The sequence below is a fragment of the Crinia signifera genome, unplaced genomic scaffold (assembly GCF_055691185.1).
Source record: "Crinia signifera unplaced genomic scaffold, ASM5569118v1 HAP2_SCAFFOLD_277, whole genome shotgun sequence".
Lineage (NCBI taxonomy): Eukaryota > Metazoa > Chordata > Amphibia > Anura > Myobatrachidae > Crinia > Crinia signifera.
The window spans coordinates 28,599-46,646 of NW_028142170.1; the positions used below are offsets into that span (position 1 = coordinate 28,599).

At 35.3% G+C, this 18,048-nt stretch overlaps 19 non-coding genes across 19 annotated transcripts; all 19 read left to right on the forward strand.

Annotated features, from left to right (window-relative positions):
• Positions 1-454: 454 nt before the first annotated feature.
• Positions 455-527, forward strand: TRNAK-UUU (transfer RNA lysine (anticodon UUU)). Its single transcript has one exon. It is a non-coding gene; the product is annotated as a tRNA-Lys (tRNA).
• Positions 528-1,708: 1,181 nt separating this feature from the next.
• On the forward strand, positions 1,709-1,781 carry TRNAK-UUU (transfer RNA lysine (anticodon UUU)). The gene has a single exon. It is a non-coding gene; the product is annotated as a tRNA-Lys (tRNA).
• A 1,017-nt stretch (positions 1,782-2,798) lies between these two features.
• TRNAK-UUU (transfer RNA lysine (anticodon UUU)) lies at positions 2,799-2,871 on the forward strand. The gene has a single exon. It is a non-coding gene; the product is annotated as a tRNA-Lys (tRNA).
• A 91-nt stretch (positions 2,872-2,962) lies between these two features.
• Positions 2,963-3,035, forward strand: TRNAK-UUU (transfer RNA lysine (anticodon UUU)). The gene has a single exon. It is a non-coding gene; the product is annotated as a tRNA-Lys (tRNA).
• A 1,016-nt stretch (positions 3,036-4,051) lies between these two features.
• TRNAK-UUU (transfer RNA lysine (anticodon UUU)) lies at positions 4,052-4,124 on the forward strand. The gene has a single exon. It is a non-coding gene; the product is annotated as a tRNA-Lys (tRNA).
• A 91-nt stretch (positions 4,125-4,215) lies between these two features.
• TRNAK-UUU (transfer RNA lysine (anticodon UUU)) lies at positions 4,216-4,288 on the forward strand. The gene has a single exon. It is a non-coding gene; the product is annotated as a tRNA-Lys (tRNA).
• Positions 4,289-5,305: 1,017 nt separating this feature from the next.
• TRNAK-UUU (transfer RNA lysine (anticodon UUU)) lies at positions 5,306-5,378 on the forward strand. The gene has a single exon. It is a non-coding gene; the product is annotated as a tRNA-Lys (tRNA).
• A 1,017-nt stretch (positions 5,379-6,395) lies between these two features.
• On the forward strand, positions 6,396-6,468 carry TRNAK-UUU (transfer RNA lysine (anticodon UUU)). Its single transcript has one exon. It is a non-coding gene; the product is annotated as a tRNA-Lys (tRNA).
• Positions 6,469-8,902: 2,434 nt separating this feature from the next.
• TRNAK-UUU (transfer RNA lysine (anticodon UUU)) lies at positions 8,903-8,975 on the forward strand. Its single transcript has one exon. It is a non-coding gene; the product is annotated as a tRNA-Lys (tRNA).
• Positions 8,976-10,157: 1,182 nt separating this feature from the next.
• TRNAK-UUU (transfer RNA lysine (anticodon UUU)) lies at positions 10,158-10,230 on the forward strand. Its single transcript has one exon. It is a non-coding gene; the product is annotated as a tRNA-Lys (tRNA).
• A 1,181-nt stretch (positions 10,231-11,411) lies between these two features.
• On the forward strand, positions 11,412-11,484 carry TRNAK-UUU (transfer RNA lysine (anticodon UUU)). The gene has a single exon. It is a non-coding gene; the product is annotated as a tRNA-Lys (tRNA).
• Positions 11,485-12,829: 1,345 nt separating this feature from the next.
• Positions 12,830-12,902, forward strand: TRNAK-UUU (transfer RNA lysine (anticodon UUU)). Its single transcript has one exon. It is a non-coding gene; the product is annotated as a tRNA-Lys (tRNA).
• A 1,017-nt stretch (positions 12,903-13,919) lies between these two features.
• TRNAK-UUU (transfer RNA lysine (anticodon UUU)) lies at positions 13,920-13,992 on the forward strand. Its single transcript has one exon. It is a non-coding gene; the product is annotated as a tRNA-Lys (tRNA).
• Positions 13,993-14,083: 91 nt separating this feature from the next.
• On the forward strand, positions 14,084-14,156 carry TRNAK-UUU (transfer RNA lysine (anticodon UUU)). Its single transcript has one exon. It is a non-coding gene; the product is annotated as a tRNA-Lys (tRNA).
• A 1,017-nt stretch (positions 14,157-15,173) lies between these two features.
• TRNAK-UUU (transfer RNA lysine (anticodon UUU)) lies at positions 15,174-15,246 on the forward strand. The gene has a single exon. It is a non-coding gene; the product is annotated as a tRNA-Lys (tRNA).
• A 91-nt stretch (positions 15,247-15,337) lies between these two features.
• Positions 15,338-15,410, forward strand: TRNAK-UUU (transfer RNA lysine (anticodon UUU)). The gene has a single exon. It is a non-coding gene; the product is annotated as a tRNA-Lys (tRNA).
• A 1,017-nt stretch (positions 15,411-16,427) lies between these two features.
• Positions 16,428-16,500, forward strand: TRNAK-UUU (transfer RNA lysine (anticodon UUU)). Its single transcript has one exon. It is a non-coding gene; the product is annotated as a tRNA-Lys (tRNA).
• A 1,181-nt stretch (positions 16,501-17,681) lies between these two features.
• On the forward strand, positions 17,682-17,754 carry TRNAK-UUU (transfer RNA lysine (anticodon UUU)). Its single transcript has one exon. It is a non-coding gene; the product is annotated as a tRNA-Lys (tRNA).
• A 91-nt stretch (positions 17,755-17,845) lies between these two features.
• On the forward strand, positions 17,846-17,918 carry TRNAK-UUU (transfer RNA lysine (anticodon UUU)). Its single transcript has one exon. It is a non-coding gene; the product is annotated as a tRNA-Lys (tRNA).
• The last annotated feature ends 130 nt before the right edge of the window (positions 17,919-18,048 follow it).

Genomic DNA, 18,048 nt, shown 5'->3' on the forward strand with positions numbered 1-18,048 from the left:
CATCGTACTGTGAGAGGCACACAGCATTTCAATTAGACTAGTAACAAATCAATTTTCTTCATCTATTAGAATGGAAAGACATTTTTGAAGGGTGCTAATATTGATGGCATCTAATGATCTGCACTGTAAACCTAGAGGCATATCATTTGTGTTTTGTCAAGAGGTCCTACAAGTCAAACTTCTCAGTTTATACTTTCAGTAACACAGATCTTTTTCCATTTTTGCGTACTAAAATTTTCCCTTTTTTATAGTTTGCAGAACCTTCTAAACTGGCATCATTTTCCTGCTAGAGCCTGGATAGCTCAGTCGGTAGAGCATCAGACTTTTAATCTGAGGGTCCAGGGTTCAAGTCCCTGTTCGGCGAGATCCTTTTAAACAATTCTGTTGTGCGTTTAATAAACAGCTTTTCCAAGTAAAATATTACTTTCTGGGATGGCACAATGAGAACATCAGAGCCTGGATAGCTCAGTCGGTAGAGCATCAGACTTTTAATCTGAGGGTCCAGGGTTCAAGTCCCTGTTCGGGCGTGTATATTTATGGTATCTAATGATCTGCAGCATAAGCTCAGATGCAGAAAAAATATTTCATCAAGAGACTCTAAAAGCTAAACTTCTCTGTTTATTATATCAATAATACAAATCTTTTTCCGTTTTCAACAAAGGAAATTTTCTTTGGCATATCCCGGTTCAGGCGAGTATCTTTTTAAAAACAGATTGTTCTTTGTGAAATGGAGAACTTTGCAAAGTGGAAAATCACCCATTGAGGCACGCATCTTTTAATTGTTGTTGCTTCATATACTCATTGTTCATTGAGTATCTGTACAGGCTGGCAAATTCCTGTGAAAATTTTAAATGGACTATTGGTTTCATTGTCTTCACTCATTAAAATGATAAAGAAACTATTGAATATGCAGAGGCTAAATGTCATTTCATCTGAAATAATCTCCAGAAACAAATGTTTTACAACTGCAAAACTTTATTTAATTCTTCTTTCCTTCAGTATTTAGGTTCGTTTTAGCCTCATCACATGAGCTAGGGAGAATATGTTTTGAGCCAAGAAAAGTCTGTACATTATTTGTCACATTTCAAATATCCACATAATGGACAATCATTTGGCTTAATTTTACATTGGACTCTACTTGATCTCTTTTCAATTGGCAGACATTAACATTTTTAGGCAGTAATTACATCATCGCCAAGTAGTACAGTTAAAAATTAAATCTGGAAGGCTACATTTCATCAGAGACTCAAATTCATCGTACTGTGAGAGGCACACAGCATTTCAATTAGACTAGTAACAAATCAATTTTCTTCATCTATTAGAATGGAAAGACATTTTTGAAGGGTGCTAATATTGATGGCATCTAATGATCTGCACTGTAAACCTAGAGGCATATCATTTGTGTTTTGTCAAGAGGTCCTACAAGTCAAACTTCTCAGTTTATACTTTCAGTAACACAGATCTTTTTCCATTTTTGCATACTAAAATTTTCCCTTTTTTATAGTTTGCAGAACCTTCTAAACTGGCATCATTTTCCTACCAGAGCCTGGATAGCTCAGTCGGTAGAGCATCAGACTTTTAATCTGAGGTTCCAGGGTTCAAGTCCCTGTTCGGACGAGATCCTTTTAAACAATTCTGTTGTGCGTTTAATAAACAGCTTTTCCAAGTAAAATATTACTTTCTGGGATGGCACAATGAGAACATCAGAGCCTGGATAGCTCAGTCGGTAGAGCATCAGACTTTTAATCTGAGGGTCCAGGGTTCAAGTCCCTGTTCGGGCGTGTATATTTATGGTATCTAATGATCTGCAGCATAAGCTCAGATGCAGAAAAAATATTTCATCAAGAGACTCTAAAAGCTAAACTTCTCTGTTTATTCTATCAATAATACAAATCTTTTTCCGTTTTCAACAAAGGAAATTTTCTTTGGCATATCCCGGTTCAGGCGAGTATCTTTTTAAAAACAGATTGTTCTTTGTGAAATGGAGAACTTTGCAAAGTGGAAAATCACCCATTGAGGCAGGCATCTTTTAATTGTTGTTGCTTCATATACTCATTGTTCATTGAGTATCTGTACAGGCTGGCAAATTCCTGTGAAAATTTTAAATGGACTATTGGTTTCATTGTCTTCACTCATTAAAATGATAAAGAAACTATTGAATATGCAGAGGCTAAATGTCATTTCATCTGAAATAATCTCCAGAAACAAATGTTTTACAACTGCAAAACTTTATTTAATTCTTCTTTCCTTCAGTATTTAGGTTCGTTTTAGCCTCATCACATGAGCTAGGGAGAATATGTTTTGAGCCAAGAAAAGTCTGTACATTATTTGTCACATTTCAAATATCCACATAATGGACAATCATTTGGCTTAATTTTACATTGGACTCTACTTGATCTCTTTTCAATTGGCAGACATTAACATTTTTAGGCAGTAATTACATCATCGCCAAGTAGTACAGTTAAAAATTAAATCTGGAAGGCTACATTTCATCAGAGACTCAAATTCATCGTACTGTGAGAGGCACACAGCATTTCAATTAGACTAGTAACAAATCAATTTTCTTCATCTATTAGAATGGAAAGACATTTTTGAAGGGTGCTAATATTGATGGCATCTAATGATCTGCACTGTAAACCTAGAGGCATATCATTTGTCTTTTGTCAAGAGGTCCTACAAGTCAAACTTCTCAGTTTATACTTTCAGTAACACAGATCTTTTTCCATTTTTGCGTACTAAAATTTTCCCTTTTTTATAGTTTGCAGAACCTTCTAAACTGGCATCATTTTCCTACTAGAGCCTGGATAGCTCAGTCGGTAGAGCATCAGACTTTTAATCTGAGGGTCCAGGGTTCAAGTCCCTGTTCGGGCGAGATCCTTTTAAACAATTCTGTTGTGCGTTTAATAAACAGCTTTTCCAAGTAAAATATTACTTTCTGGGATGGCAAAATGAGAATATCAGAGCCTGGATAGCTCAGTCGGTAGAGCATCAGACTTTTAATCTGAGGGTCCAGGGTTCAAGTCCCTGTTCGGGCGTGTATATTTATGGTATCTAATGATCTGCAGCATAAGCTCAGATGCAGAAAAAATATTTCATCAAGAGACTCTAAAAGCTAAACTTCTCTGTTTATTCTATCAATAATACAAATCTTTTTCCGTTTTCAACAAAGGAAATTTTCTTTGGCATATCCCGGTTCAGGCGAGTATCTTTTTAAAAACAGATTGTTCTTTGTGAAATGGAGAACTTTGCAAAGTGGAAAATCACCCATTGAGGCAGGCATCTTTTAATTGTTGTTGCTTCATATACTCATTGTTCATTGAGTATCTGTACAGGCTGGCAAATTCCTGTGAAAATTTTAAATGGACTATTGGTTTCATTGTCTTCACTCATTAAAATGATAAAGAAACTATTGAATATGCAGAGGCTAAATGTCATTTCATCTGAAATAATCTCCAGAAACAAATGTTTTACAACTGCAAAACTTTATTTAATTCTTCTTTCCTTCAGTATTTAGGTTCGTTTTAGCCTCATCGCATGAGCTAGGGAGAATATGTTTTGAGCCAAGAAAAGTCTGTACATTATTTGTCACATTTCAAATATCCACATAATGGACAATCATTTGGCTTAATTTTACATTGGACTCTACTTGATCTCTTTTCAATTGGCAGACATTAACATTTTTAGGCAGTAATTACATCATCGCCAAGTAGTACAGTTAAAAATTAAATCTGGAAGGCTACATTTCATCAGAGACTCAAATTCATCGTACTGTGAGAGGCACACAGCATTTCAATTAGACTAGTAACAAATCAATTTTCTTCATCTATTAGAATGAAAAGACATTTTTGAAGGGTGCTAATATTGATGGCATCTAATGATCTGCACTGTAAACCTAGAGGCATATCATTTGTGTTTTGTCAAGAGGTCCTACAAGTCAAACTTCTCAGTTTATACTTTCAGTAAAACAGATCTTTTTCCATTTTTGCGTACTAAAATTTCCCTTTTTTATAGTTTGCAGAACCTTCTAAACTGGCATCATTTTCCTAACAGAGCCTGGATAGCTCAGTCGGTAGAGCATCAGACTTTTAATCTGAGGGTCCAGGGTTCAAGTCCCTGTTCGGGCGAGATCCTTTTAAACAATTCTGTTGTGCGTTTAATAAACAGCTTTTCCAAGTAAAATATTACTTTCTGGGATGGCAAAATGAGAACATCAGAGCCTGGATAGCTCAGTCGGTAGAGCATCAGACTTTTAATCTGAAGGTCCAGGGTTCAAGTCCCTGTTCGGGCGTGTATATTTATGGTATCTAATGATCTGCAGCATAAGCTCAGATGCAGAAAAAATATTTCATCAAGAGACTCTAAAAGCTAAACTTCTCTGTTTATTCTATCAATAATACAAATCTTTTTCCGTTTTCAACAAAGGAAATTTTCTTTGGCATATCCCGGTTCAGGCGAGTATCTTTTTAAAAACAGATTGTTCTTTGTGAAATGGAGAACTTTGCAAAGTGGAAAATCACCCATTGAGGCAGGCATCTTTTAATTGTTGTTGCTTCATATACTCATTGTTCATTGAGTATCTGTACAGGCTGGCAAATTCCTGTGAAAATTTTAAATGGACTATTGGTTTCATTGTCTTCACTCATTAAAATGATAAAGAAACTATTGAATATGCAGAGGCTAAATGTCATTTCATCTGAAATAATCTCCAGAAACAAATGTTTTACAACTGCAAAACTTTATTTAATTCTTCTTTCCTTCAGTATTTAGGTTCGTTTTAGCCTCATCACATGAGCTAGGGAGAATATGTTTTGAGCCAAGAAAAGTCTGTACATTATTTGTCACATTTCAAATATCCACATAATGGACAATCATTTGGCTTAATTTTACATTGGACTCTACTTGATCTCTTTTCAATTGGCAGACATTAACATTTTTAGGCAGTAATTACATCATCGCCAAGTAGTACAGTTAAAAATTAAATCTGGAAGGCTACATTTCATCAGAGACTCAAATTCATCGTACTGTGAGAGGCACACAGCATTTCAATTAGACTAGTAACAAATCAATTTTCTTCATCTATTAGAATGGAAAGACATTTTTGAAGGGTGCTAATATTGATGGCATCTAATGATCTGCACTGTAAACCTAGAGGCATATCATTTGTGTTTTGTCAAGAGGTCCTACAAGTCAAACTTCTCAGTTTATACTTTCAGTAACACAGATCTTTTTCCATTTTTGCGTACTAAAATTTTCCCTTTTTTATAGTTTGCAGAACCTTCTAAACTGGCATGATTTTCCTACTAGAGCCTGGATAGCTCAGTCGGTAGAGCATCAGACTTTTAATCTGAGGGTCCAGGGTTCAAGTCCCTGTTCGGGCGTGTATATTTATGGTATCTAATGATCTGCAGCATAAGCTCAGATGCAGAAAAAATATTTCATCAAGAGACTCTAAAAGCTAAACTTCTCTGTTTATTATATCAATAATACAAATCTTTTTCCGTTTTCAACAAAGGAAATTTTCTTTGGCATATCCCGGTTCAGGCGAGTATCTTTTTAAAAACAGATTGTTCTTTGTGAAATGGAGAACTTTGCAAAGTGGAAAATCACCCATTGAGGCAGGCATCTTTTAATTGTTGTTGCTTCATATACTCATTGTTCATTGAGTATCTGTACAGGCTGGCAAATTCCTGTGAAAATTTTAAATGGACTATTGGTTTCATTGTCTTCACTCATTAAAATGATAAAGAAACTATTGAATATGCAGAGGCTAAATGTCATTTCATCTGAAATAATCTCCTGAAACAAATGTTTTACAACTGCAAAACTTTATTTAATTCTTCTTTCCTTCAGTATTTAGGTTCGTTTTAGCCTCATCACATGAGCTAGGGAGAATATGTTTTGAGCCAAGAAAAGTCTGTACATTATTTGTCACATTTCAAATATCCACATAATGGACAATCATTTGGCTTAATTTTACATTGGACTCTACTTGATCTCTTTTCAATTGGCAGACATTAACATTTTTAGGCAGTAATTACATCATCGCCAAGTAGTACAGTTAAAAATTAAATCTGGAAGGCTACATTTCATCAGAGACTCAAATTCATCGTACTGTGAGAGGCACACAGCATTTCAATTAGACTAGTAACAAATCAATTTTCTTCATCTATTAGAATGGAAAGACATTTTTGAAGGGTGCTAATATTGATGGCATCTAATGATCTGCACTGTAAACCTAGAGGCATATCATTTGTGTTTTGTCAAGAGGTCCTACAAGTCAAACTTCTCAGTTTATACTTTCAGTAACACAGATCTTTTTCCATTTTTGCATACTAAAATTTTCCCTTTTTTATAGTTTGCAGAACCTTCTAAACTGGCATCATTTTCCTAGCAGAGCCTGGATAGCTCAGTCGGTAGAGCATCAGACTTTTAATCTGAGGGTCCAGGGTTCAAGTCCCTGTTCGGGCGAGATCCTTTTAAACAATTCTGTTGTGCGTTTAATAAACAGCTTTTCCAAGTAAAATATTACTTTCTGGGATGGCACAATGAGAACATCAGAGCCTGGATAGCTCAGTCAGTAGAGCATCAGACTTTTAATCTGAGGGTCCAGGGTTCAAGTCCCTGTTCGGGCGTGTATATTTATGGTATCTAATGATCTGCAGCATAAGCTCAGATGCAGAAAAAATATTTCATCAAGAGACTCTAAAAGCTAAACTTCTCTGTTTATTATATCAATAATACAAATCTTTTTCCGTTTTCAACAAAGGAAATTTTCTTTGGCATATCCCGGTTCAGGCGAGTATCTTTTTAAAAACAGATTGTTCTTTGTGAAATGGAGAACTTTGCAAAGTGGAAAATCACCCATTGAGGCAGGCATCTTTTAATTGTTGTTGCTTCATATACTCATTGTTCATTGAGTATCTGTACAGGCTGGCAAATTCCTGTGAAAATTTTAAATGGACTATTGGTTTCATTGTCTTCACTCATTAAAATGATAAAGAAACTATTGAATATGCAGAGGCTAAATGTCATTTCATCTGAAATAATCTCCAGAAACAAATGTTTTACAACTGCAAAACTTTATTTAATTCTTCTTTCCTTCAGTATTTAGGTTCGTTTTAGCCTCATCACATGAGCTAGGGAGAATATGTTTTGAGCCAAGAAAAGTCTGTACATTATTTGTCACATTTCAAATATCCACATAATGGACAATCATTTGGCTTAATTTTACATTGGACTCTACTTGATCTCTTTTCAATTGGCAGACATTAACATTTTTAGGCAGTAATTACATCATCGCCAAGTAGTACAGTTAAAAATTAAATCTGGAAGGCTACATTTCATCAGAGACTCAAATTCATCGTACTGTGAGAGGCACACAGCATTTCAATTAGACTAGTAACAAATCAATTTTCTTCATCTATTAGAATGGAAAGACATTTTTGAAGGGTGCTAATATTGATGGCATCTAATGATCTGCACTGTAAACCTAGAGGCATATCATTTGTGTTTTGTCAAGAGGTCCTACAAGTCAAACTTCTCAGTTTATACTTTCAGTAACACAGATCTTTTTCCATTTTTGCATACTAAAATTTTCCCTTTTTTATAGTTTGCAGAACCTTCTAAACTGGCATCATTTTCCTACCAGAGCCTGGATAGCTCAGTCGGTAGAGCATCAGACTTTTAATCTGAGGGTCCAGGGTTCAAGTCCCTGTTCGGACGAGATCCTTTTAAACAATTCTGTTGTGCGTTTAATAAACAGCTTTTCCAAGTAAAATATTACTTTCTTGGACGGCACAATGAGAACATCAGAGCCTGGATAGCTCAGTCGGTAGAGCATCAGACTTTTAATCTGAGGGTCCAGGGTTCAAGTCCCTGTTCGGCGTGTATATTTATGGTATCTAATGATCTGCAGCATAAGCTCAGATGCAGAAAAAATATTTCATCAAGAGACTCTAAAAGCTAAACTTCTCTGTTTATTCTATCAATAATACAAATCTTTTTCCGTTTTCAACAAAGGAAATTTTCTTTGGCATATCCCGGTTCAGGCGAGTATCTTTTTAAAAACAGATTGTTCTTTGTGAAATGGAGAACTTTGCAAAGTGGAAAATCACCCATTGAGGCAGGCATCTTTTAATTGTTGTTGCTTCATATACTCATTGTTCATTGAGTATCTGTACAGGCTGGCAAATTCCTGTGAAAATTTTAAATGGACTATTGGTTTCATTGTCTTCACTCATTAAAATGATAAAGAAACTATTGAATATGCAGAGGCTAAATGTCATTTCATCTGAAATAATCTCCAGAAACAAATGTTTTACAACTGCAAAACTTTATTTAATTCTTCTTTCCTTCAGTATTTAGGTTCGTTTTAGCCTCATCACATGAGCTAGGGAGAATATGTTTTGAGCCAAGAAAAGTCTGTACATTATTTGTCACATTTCAAATATCCACATAATGGACAATCATTTGGCTTAATTTTACATTGGACTCTACTTGATCTCTTTTCAATTGGCAGACATTAACATTTTTAGGCAGTAATTACATCATCGCCAAGTAGTACAGTTAAAAATTAAATCTGGAAGGCTACATTTCATCAGAGACTCAAATTCATCGTACTGTGAGAGGCACACAGCATTTCAATTAGACTAGTAACAAATCAATTTTCTTCATCTATTAGAATGGAAAGACAATTTTGAAGGGTGCTAATATTGATGGCATCTAATGATCTGCACTGTAAACCTAGAGGCATATCATTTGTGTTTTGTCAAGAGGTCCTACAAGTCAAACTTCTCAGTTTATACTTTCAGTAACACAGATCTTTTTCCATTTTTGCGTACTAAAATTTTCCCTTTTTTATAGTTTGCAGAACCTTCTAAACTGGCATCATTTTCCTACTAGAGCCTGGATAGCTCAGTCGGTAGAGCATCAGACTTTTAATCTGAGGGTCCAGGGTTCAAGTCCCTGTTCGGGCGAGATCCTTTTAAACAATTCTGTTGTGCGTTTAATAAACAGCTTTTCCAAGTAAAATATTACTTTCTGGGATGGCACAATGAGAACATCAGAGCCTGGATAGCTCAGTCAGTAGAGCATCAGACTTTTAATCTGAGGGTCCAGGGTTCAAGTCCCTGTTCGGGCGTGTATATTTATGGTATCTAATGATCTGCAGCATAAGCTCAGATGCATAAAAAATATTTCATCAAGAGACTCTAAAAGCTAAACTTCTCTGTTTATTCTATCAATAATACAAATCTTTTTCCGTTTTCAACAAAGGAAATTTTCTTTGGCATATCCCGGTTCAGGCGAGTATCTTTTTAAAAACAGATTGTTCTTTGTGAAATGGAGAACTTTGCAAAGTGGAAAATCACCCATTGAGGCAGGCATCTTTTAATTGTTGTTGCTTCATATACTCATTGTTCATTGAGTATCTGTACAGGCTGGCAAATTCCTGTGAAAATTTTAAATGGACTATTGGTTTCATTGTCTTCACTCATTAAAATGATAAAGAAACTATTGAATATGCAGAGGCTAAATGTCATTTCATCTGAAATAATCTCCAGAAACAAATGTTTTACAACTGCAAAACTTTATTTAATTCTTCTTTCCTTCAGTATTTAGGTTCGTTTTAGCCTCATCACATGAGCTAGGGAGAATATGTTTTGAGCCAAGAAAAGTCTGTACATTATTTGTCACATTTCAAATATCCACATAATGGACAATCATTTGGCTTAATTTTACATTGGACTCTACTTGATCTCTTTTCAATTGGCAGACATTAACATTTTTAGGCAGTAATTACATCATCGCCAAGTAGTACAGTTAAAAATTAAATCTGGAAGGCTACATTTCATCAGAGACTCCAATTCATCGTACTGTGAGAGGCACACAGCATTTCAATTAGACTAGTAACAAATCAATTTTCTTCATCTATTAGAATGGAAAGACATTTTTTGAAGGGTGCTAATATTGATGGCATCTAATGATCTGCACTGTAAACCTAGAGGCATATCATTTGTGTTTTGTCAAGAGGTCCTACAAGTCAAACTTCTCAGTTTATACTTTCAGTAACACAGATCTTTTTCCATTTTTGCGTACTAAAATTTTCCCTTTTTTATAGTTTGCAGAACCTTCTAAACTGGCATCATTTTCCTACTAGAGCCTGGATAGCTCAGTCGGTAGAGCATCAGACTTTTAATCTGAGGGTCCAGGGTTCAAGTCCCTGTTCGGGCGAGATCCTTTTAAACAATTCTGTTGTGCGTTTAATAAACAGCTTTTCCAAGTAAAATATTACTTTCTGGGATGGCACAATGAGAACATCAGAGCCTGGATAGCTCAGTCAGTAGAGCATCAGACTTTTAATCTGAGGGTCCAGGGTTCAAGTCCCTGTTCGGGCGTGTATATTTATGGTATCTAATGATCTGCAGCATAAGCTCAGATGCAGAAAAAATATTTCATCAAGAGACTCTAAAAGCTAAACTTCTCTGTTTATTATATCAATAATACAAATCTTTTTCCGTTTTCAACAAAGGAAATTTTCTTTGGCATATCCCGGTTCAGGCGAGTATCTTTTTAAAAACAGATTGTTCTTTGTGAAATGGAGAACTTTGCAAAGTGGAAAATCACCCATTGAGGCAGCCATCTTTTAATTGTTGTTGCTTCATATACTCATTGTTCATTGAGTATCTGTACAGGCTGGCAAATTCCTGTGAAAATTTTAAATGGACTATTGGTTTCATTGTCTTCACTCATTAAAATGATAAAGAAACTATTGAATATGCAGAGGCTAAATGTCATTTCATCTGAAATAATCTCCAGAAACAAATGTTTTACAACTGCAAAACTTTATTTAATTCTTCTTTCCTTCAGTATTTAGGTTCGTTTTAGCCTCATCACATGAGCTAGGGAGAATATGTTTTGAGCCAAGAAAAGTCTGTACATTATTTGTCACATTTCAAATATCCACATAATGGACAATCATTTGGCTTAATTTTACATTGGACTCTACTTGATCTCTTTTTAATTGGCAGACATTAACATTTTTAGGCAGTAATTACATCATCGCCAAGTAGTACAGTTAAAAATTAAATCTGGAAGGCTACATTTCATCAGAGACTCAAATTCATCGTACTGTGAGAGGCACACAGCATTTCAATTAGACTAGTAACAAATCAATTTTCTTCATCTATTAGAATGGAAAGACATTTTTGAAGGGTGCTAATATTGATGGCATCTAATGATCTGCACTGTAAACCTAGAGGCATATCATTTGTGTTTTGTCAAGAGGTCCTACAAGTCAAACTTCTCAGTTTATACTTTCAGTAACACAGATCTTTTTCCATTTTTGCATACTAAAATTTTCCCTTTTTTATAGTTTGCAGAACCTTCTAAACTGGCATCATTTTCCTAACAGAGCCTGGATAGCTCAGTCGGTAGAGCATCAGACTTTTAATCTGAGGGTCCAGGGTTCAAGTCCCTGTTCGGGCGAGATCCTTTTAAACAATTCTGTTGTGCGTTTAATAAACAGCTTTTCCAAGTAAAATATTACTTTCTGGGATGGCACAATGAGAACATCAGAGCCTGGATAGCTCAGTCAGTAGAGCATCAGACTTTTAATCTGAGGGTCCAGGGTTCAAGTCCCTGTTCGGGCGTGTATATTTATGGTATCTAATGATCTGCAGCATAAGCTCAGATGCAGAAAAAATATTTCATCAAGAGACTCTAAAAGCTAAACTTCTCTGTTTATTATATCAATAATACAAATCTTTTTCCGTTTTCAACAAAGGAAATTTTCTTTGGCATATCCCGGTTCAGGCGAGTATCTTTTTAAAAACAGATTGTTCTTTGTGAAATGGAGAACTTTGCAAAGTGGAAAATCACCCATTGAGGCAGCCATCTTTTAATTGTTGTTGCTTCATATACTCATTGTTCATTGAGTATCTGTACAGGCTGGCAAATTCCTGTGAAAATTTTAAATGGACTATTGGTTTCATTGTCTTCACTCATTAAAATGATAAAGAAACTATTGAATATGCAGAGGCTAAATGTCATTTCATCTGAAATAATCTCCAGAAACAAATGTTTTACAACTGCAAAACTTTATTTAATTCTTCTTTCCTTCAGTATTTAGGTTCGTTTTAGCCTCATCACATGAGCTAGGGAGAATATGTTTTGAGCCAAGAAAAGTCTGTACATTATTTGTCACATTTCAAATATCCACATAATGGACAATCATTTGGCTTAATTTTACATTGGACTCTACTTGATCTCTTTTCAATTGGCAGACATTAACATTTTTAGGCAGTAATTACATCATCGCCAAGTAGTACAGTTAAAAATTAAATCTGGAAGGCTACATTTCATCAGAGACTCAAATTCATCGTACTGTGAGAGGCACACAGCATTTCAATTAGACTAGTAACAAATCAATTTTCTTCATCTATTAGAATGGAAAGACATTTTTGAAGGGTGCTAATATTGATGGCATCTAATGATCTGCACTGTAAACCTAGAGGCATATCATTTGTGTTTTGTCAAGAGGTCCTACAAGTCAAACTTCTCAGTTTATACTTTCAGTAACACAGATCTTTTTCCATTTTTGCATACTAAAATTTTCCCTTTTTTATAGTTTGCAGAACCTTCTAAACTGGCATCATTTTCCTACCAGAGCCTGGATAGCTCAGTCGGTAGAGCATCAGACTTTTAATCTGAGGGTCCAGGGTTCAAGTCCCTGTTCGGACGAGATCCTTTTAAACAATTCTGTTGTGCGTTTAATAAACAGCTTTTCCAAGTAAAATATTACTTTCTGGGATGGCACAATGAGAACATCAGAGCCTGGATAGCTCAGTCGGTAGAGCATCAGACTTTTAATCTGAGGGTCCAGGGTTCAAGTCCCTGTTCGGGCGTGTATATTTATGGTATCTAATGATCTGCAGCATAAGCTCAGATGCAGAAAAAATATTTCATCAAGAGACTCTAAAAGCTAAACTTCTCTGTTTATTCTATCAATAATATAAATCTTTTTCCGTTTTCAACAAAGGAAATTTTCTTTGGCATATCCCGGTTCAGGCGAGTATCTTTTTAAAAACAGATTGTTCTTTGTGAAATGGAGAACTTTGCAAAGTGGAAAATCACCCATTGAGGCAGGCATCTTTTAATTGTTGTTGCTTCATATACTCATTGTTCATTGAGTATCTGTACAGGCTGGCAAATTCCTGTGAAAATTTTAAATGGACTATTGGTTTCATTGTCTTCACTCATTAAAATGATAAAGAAACTATTGAATATGCAGAGGCTAAATGTCATTTCATCTGAAATAATCTCCAGAAACAAATGTTTTACAACTGCAAAACTTTATTTAATTCTTCTTTCCTTCAGTATTTAGGTTCGTTTTAGCCTCATCACATGAGCTAGGGAGAATATGTTTTGAGCCAAGAAAAGTCTGTACATTATTTGTCACATTTCAAATATCCACATAATGGACAATCATTTGGCTTAATTTTACATTGGACTCTACTTGATCTCTTTTCAATTGGCAGACATTAACATTTTTAGGCAGTAATTACATCATCGCCAAGTAGTACAGTTAAAAATTAATTCTGGAAGGCTACATTTCATCAGAGACTCAAATTCATCGTACTGTGAGAGGCACACAGCATTTCAATTAGACTAGTAACAAATCAATTTTCTTCATCTATTAGAATGGAAAGACATTTTTGAAGGGTGCTAATATTGATGGCATCTAATGATCTGCACTGTAAACCTAGAGGCATATCATTTGTGTTTTGTCAAGAGGTCCTACAAGTCAAACTTCTCAGTTTATACTTTCAGTAACACAGATCTTTTTCCATTTTTGCGTACTAAAATTTTCCCTTTTTTATAGTTTGCAGAACCTTCTAAACTGGCATCATTTTCCTACTAGAGCCTGGATAGCTCAGTCGGTAGAGCATCAGACTTTTAATCTGAGGGTCCAGGGTTCAAGTCCCTGTTCGGGCGAGATCCTTTTAAACAATTCTGTTGTGCGTTTAATAAACAGCTTTTCCAAGTAAAATATTACTTTCTGGGATGGCACAATGAGAACATCAGAGCCTGGATAGCTCAGTCGGTAGAGCATCAGACTTTTAATCTGAGGGTCCAGGGTTCAAGTCCCTGTTCGGGCGTGTATATTTATGGTATCTAATGATCTGCAGCATAAGCTCAGATGCAGAAAAAATATTTCATCAAGAGACTCTAAAAGCTAAACTTCTCTGTTTATTCTATCAATAATATAAATCTTTTTCCGTTTTCAACAAAGGAAATTTTCTTTGGCATATCCCGGTTCAGGCGAGTATCTTTTTAAAAACAGATTGTTCTTTGTGAAATGGAGAACTTTGCAAAGTGGAAAATCACCCATTGAGGCAGGCATCTTTTAATTGTTGTTGCTTCATATACTCATTGTTCATTGAGTATCTGTACAGGCTGGCAAATTCCTGTGAAAATTTTAAATGGACTATTGGTTTCATTGTCTTCACTCATTAAAATGATAAAGAAACTATTGAATATGCAGAGGCTAAATGTCATTTCATCTGAAATAATCTCCAGAAACAAATGTTTTACAACTGCAAAACTTTATTTAATTCTTCTTTCCTTCAGTATTTAGGTTCGTTTTAGCCTCATCACATGAGCTAGGGAGAATATGTTTTGAGCCAAGAAAAGTCTGTACATTATTTGTCACATTTCAAATATCCACATAATGGACAATCATTTGGCTTAATTTTACATTGGACTCTACTTGATCTCTTTTCAATTGGCAGACATTAACATTTTTAGGCAGTAATTACATCATCGCCAAGTAGTACAGTTAAAAATTAATTCTGGAAGGCTACATTTCATCAGAGACTCAAATTCATCGTACTGTGAGAGGCACACAGCATTTCAATTAGACTAGTAACAAATCAATTTTCTTCATCTATTAGAATGGAAAGACATTTTTGAAGGGTGCTAATATTGATGGCATCTAATGATCTGCACTGTAAACCTAGAGGCATATCATTTGTGTTTTGTCAAGAGGTCCTACAAGTCAAACTTCTCAGTTTATACTTTCAGTAACACAGATCTTTTTCCATTTTTGCGTACTAAAATTTTCCCTTTTTTATAGTTTGCAGAACCTTCTAAACTGGCATCATTTTCCTACTAGAGCCTGGATAGCTCAGTCGGTAGAGCATCAGACTTTTAATCTGAGGGTCCAGGGTTCAAGTCCCTGTTCGGGCGAGATCCTTTTAAACAATTCTGTTGTGCGTTTAATAAACAGCTTTTCCAAGTAAAATATTACTTTCTGGGATGGCACAATGAGAACATCAGAGCCTGGATAGCTCAGTCGGTAGAGCATCAGACTTTTAATCTGAGGGTCCAGGGTTCAAGTCCCTGTTCGGGCGTGTATATTTATGGTATCTAATGATCTGCAGCATAATCTCAGATGCAGAAAAAATATTTCATCAAGAGAATCTAAAAGCTAAACTTCTCTGTTTATTATATCAATAATACAAATCTTTTTCCGTTTTCAACAAAGGAAATTTTCTTTGGCATATCCCGGTTCAGGCGAGTATCTTTTTAAAAACAGATTGTTCTTTGTGAAATGGAGAACTTTGCAAAGTGGAAAATCACCCATTGAGGCAGGCATCTTTTAATTGTTGTTGCTTCATATACTCATTGTTCATTGAGTATCTGTACAGGCTGGCAAATTCCTGTGAAAATTTTAAATGGACTATTGGTTTCATTGTCTTCACTCATTAAAATGATAAAGAAACTATTGAATATGCAGAGGCTAAATGTCATTTCATCTGAAATAATCTCCAGAAACAAATGTTTTACAACTGCAAAACTTTATTTAATTCTTCTTTCCTTCAGTATTTAGGTTCGTTTTAGCCTCATCACATGAGCTAGGGAGAATATGTTTTGAGCCAAGAAAAGTCTGTACATTATTTGTCACATTTCAAATATCCACATAATGGACAATCATTTGGCCTCATTTTACATTGGACTCTACTTGATCTCTTTTCAATTGGCAGACATTAACATTTTTAGGCAGTAATTACATCATCGCCAAGTAGTACAGTTAAAAATTAAATCTGGAAGGCTATATTTCATCAGAGACTCAAATTCATCGTACTGTGAGAGGCACACAGCATTTCAATTAGACTAGTAACAAATCAATTTTCTTCATCTATTAGAATGGAAAGACATTTTTGAAGGGTGCTAATATTGATGGCATCTAATGATCTGCACTGTAAACCTAGAGGCATATCATTTGTGTTTTGTCAAGAGGTCCTACAAGTCAAACTTCTCAGTTTATACTTTCAGTAACACAGATCTTTTTCCATTTTTGCGTACTAAAATTTTCCCTTTTTTATAGTTTGCAGAACCTTCTAAACTGGCATCATTTTCCTACCAGAGCCTGGATAGCTCAGTCGGTAGAGCATCAGACTTTTAATCTGAGGGTCCAGGGTTCAAGTCCCTGTTCAGGCGAGATCCTTTTAAACAATTCTGTTGTGCGTTTAATAAACAGCTTTTCCAAGTAAAATATTACTTTCTGGGATGGCACAATGAGAACATCAGAGCCTGGATAGCTCAGTCGGTAGAGCATTAGACTTTTAATCTGAGGGTCCAGGGTTCAAGTCCCTGTTCGGGCGTGTATATTTATGGTATCTAATGATCTGCAGCATAAACTCAGATGCAGAAAAAATATTTCATCAAGAGACTCTAAAAGCTAAACTTCTCTGTTTATTCTATCAATAATACAAATCTTTTTCCGTTTTCAACAAAGGAAATTTTCTTTGGCATATCCCGGTTCAGGCGAGTATCTTTTTAAAAACAGATTGTTCTTTGTGAAATGGAGAACTTTGCAAAGTGGAAAATCACCCATTGAGGCAGGCATCTTTTAATTGTTGTTGCTTCATATACTCATTGTTCATTGAGTATCTGTACAGGCTGGCAAATTCCTGTGAAAATTTTAAATGGACTATTGGTTTCATTGTCTTCACTCATTAAAATGATAAAGAAACTATTGAATATGCAGAGGCTAAATGTCATTTCATCTGAAATAATCTCCAGAAACAAATGTTTTACAACTGCAAAACTTTATTTAATTCTTCTTTCCTTCAGTATTTAGGTTCGTTTTAGCCTCATCACATGAGCTAGGGAGAATATGTTTTGAGCCAAGAAAAGTCTGTACATTATTTGTCACATTTCAAATATCCACATAATGGACAATCATTTGGCCTCATTTTACATTGGACTCTACTTGATCTCTTTTCAATTGGCAGACATTAACATTTTTAGGCAGTAATTACATCATCGCCAAGTAGTACAGTTAAAAATTAAATCTGGAAGGCTACATTTCATCAGAGACTCAAATTCATCGTACTGTGAGAGGCACACAGCATTTCAATTAGACTAGTAACAAATCAATTTTCTTCATCTATTAGAATGGAAAGACATTTTTGAAGGGTGCTAATATTGATGGCATCTAATGATCTGCACTGTAAACCTAGAGGCATATCATTTGTGTTTTGTCAAGAGGTCCTACAAGTTAAACTTCTCAGTTTATACTTTCAGTAACACAGATCTTTTTCCATTTTTGCGTACTAAAATTTTCCCTTTTTTATAGTTTGCAGAACCTTCTAAACTGGCATAATTTTCCTACCAGAGCCTGGATAGCTCAGTCGGTAGAGCATCAGACTTTTAATCTGAGGGTCCAGGGTTCAAGTCCCTGTTCGGGCGAGATCCTTTTAAACAATTCTGTTGTGCGTTTAATAAACAGCTTTTCCAAGTAAAATATTACTTTCTGGGATGGCACAATGAGAACATCATAGCCTGGATAGCTCAGTCGGTAGAGCATCAGACTTTTAATCTGAGGGTCCAGGGTTCAAGTCCCTGTTCGGGCGTGTATATTTATGGTATCTAATGATCTGCAGCATAAGCTCAGATGCAGAAAAAATATTTCATCAAGAGACTCTAAAAGCTAAACTTCTCTGTTTATTCTATCAATAATACAAATCTTTTTCCGTTTTCAAC